Source organism: Nyctereutes procyonoides, unplaced genomic scaffold (genome assembly GCF_905146905.1).
Source record: "Nyctereutes procyonoides isolate TBG_1078 unplaced genomic scaffold, NYPRO_anot_genome, whole genome shotgun sequence".
Taxonomy (NCBI): domain Eukaryota; kingdom Metazoa; phylum Chordata; class Mammalia; order Carnivora; family Canidae; genus Nyctereutes; species Nyctereutes procyonoides.
Window position 1 is genome coordinate 4,412,097 of NW_026575024.1, and position 1,586 is coordinate 4,413,682.

The following is a 1,586-nucleotide window of genomic DNA, read 5'->3' on the forward strand; positions in this document are numbered from 1 at the left end:
ACCTAGGAATCAAAGCCCTTCAGACGTTTGCTGTCTTAGAGCTTGGGCCTTCACTGGAGCTGGAGTTGGTTGCAGTTACTAGTGAGTGTTGTGTTGGGGGCAGACCCCTGGGGAGCTGGAGACAGAGGGCTCTCTGAAAGGTGTGAATTCAACCTGTTTCTTGTCAGCTCAAAACTCCTCAATGGCTCCCATGGCCCTGAGAATAGAAACAAGTCCTGCCAGTGGCCTGCAAGACTGCGTGTGCTTCAGCCCAGCTCATCGCACCCACCCCTACCTCTCCGTACACCCACCCATCTCTCCTTTCTGGCCAACTGACCTCCTGTCTGCTCCTCTAGCTTGCTGTGGCCCAGGGCCTTTGCACACACGGTTCCCTCTACCTGAAATTATTCTTTCAGGTTCTGCATCATTTAAAACTCACTCATCCTTGCAATCTCAGTTCCGATCTCATTTCCCCAAGAAAAGCTTTCCCCAGCTGGCCCTCTCCCTTGCTGTGCCTGCCCCCTCTATCAAACCGCAGTCGGTGGGTTGTTTATTTACAGCACGTTTTCTTACCGGAGCCAGGGAGGAAACGGGACTGCGCTGTCTTGCATCCACAGGAGCGAACGGCCCTTCCTTAGGGGCCCAGCAGCCTGGCAGGACTGTGTTCACCAGGCCCTTCTGACCTAAGGACCATTACCCGTGGATTACATTTAACTGGACTCTGAAAAACTTCCCCCAAAAAAAGAAAGAAAGAAAGAAAAGAAAAGAAAAGAAAAGAAAAGAAAAGAAAAGAAAAGAAAAAAAAAAAGCTCTTTGTGGCCTGCCTGTGCTCAGAACCTCCCCAAGATGCTTTCCAGTGGGCAGCTGGTGGCGAGCGTGGGTGCCTGAGTCTTGCCGGTTAACCGAACCACGGTCAAGCCACCGTGAACCCCCACTTGGAGCAGCCGCAGGTTGGCAGGAAGGCTAGCGTCCAGGCGCATGGCGGGCAGCGGGAATCCAGGCTCTGACCGCCCCACGGCCTCCGCTGCGCCGAGCGTGACCCACCCGGCCTTCCTGCCCCCGGGAACCTGCCCCGTGTGCCCTCTCGCCGCTAAAGGAGGCGCAGGTGCGGGGAGGCCGGTGGGAGGGCGCGCACCGGGCTGGGCTGCGCTGGAGGCAGCAATCAGGTGCAGGGCACTGGCCACCTGGGTTGAGGGTCTTGATACCTGCCCCCCACCCTGATGCACAGGCCAGCCTCCACACCCCACACCCTGGAGGGAAATAAGATCGTTTGCTACGTACTAGGCCGACTGCTTATGAAACCTTAGCTATTCGAGTGGTTGCCAGTAAGACCCTCGTGGCTGGTGCAAGAAAGTGAGCATTGGAGGTAGGCCTGGCGGAGTCCTCCTGGCACCCGCGCCTCACTCGGCGCACGCCCCTAGGGTGCTGGGGGCACGGTCTCCTTCCCAGCCCCCCCCCCTCCGAGCAGGGCTGGCTTCCCCTGTGAGGCTGCTGGAAACCACCTTGGCCAGAAGCTGGGTGCCCACAAGAGGGATGAGCTTTCCAGGTATTGCATACAGGTGGCATCTAATAAGTACTACTGGATGAGGAGGCCGTCCATCACCACG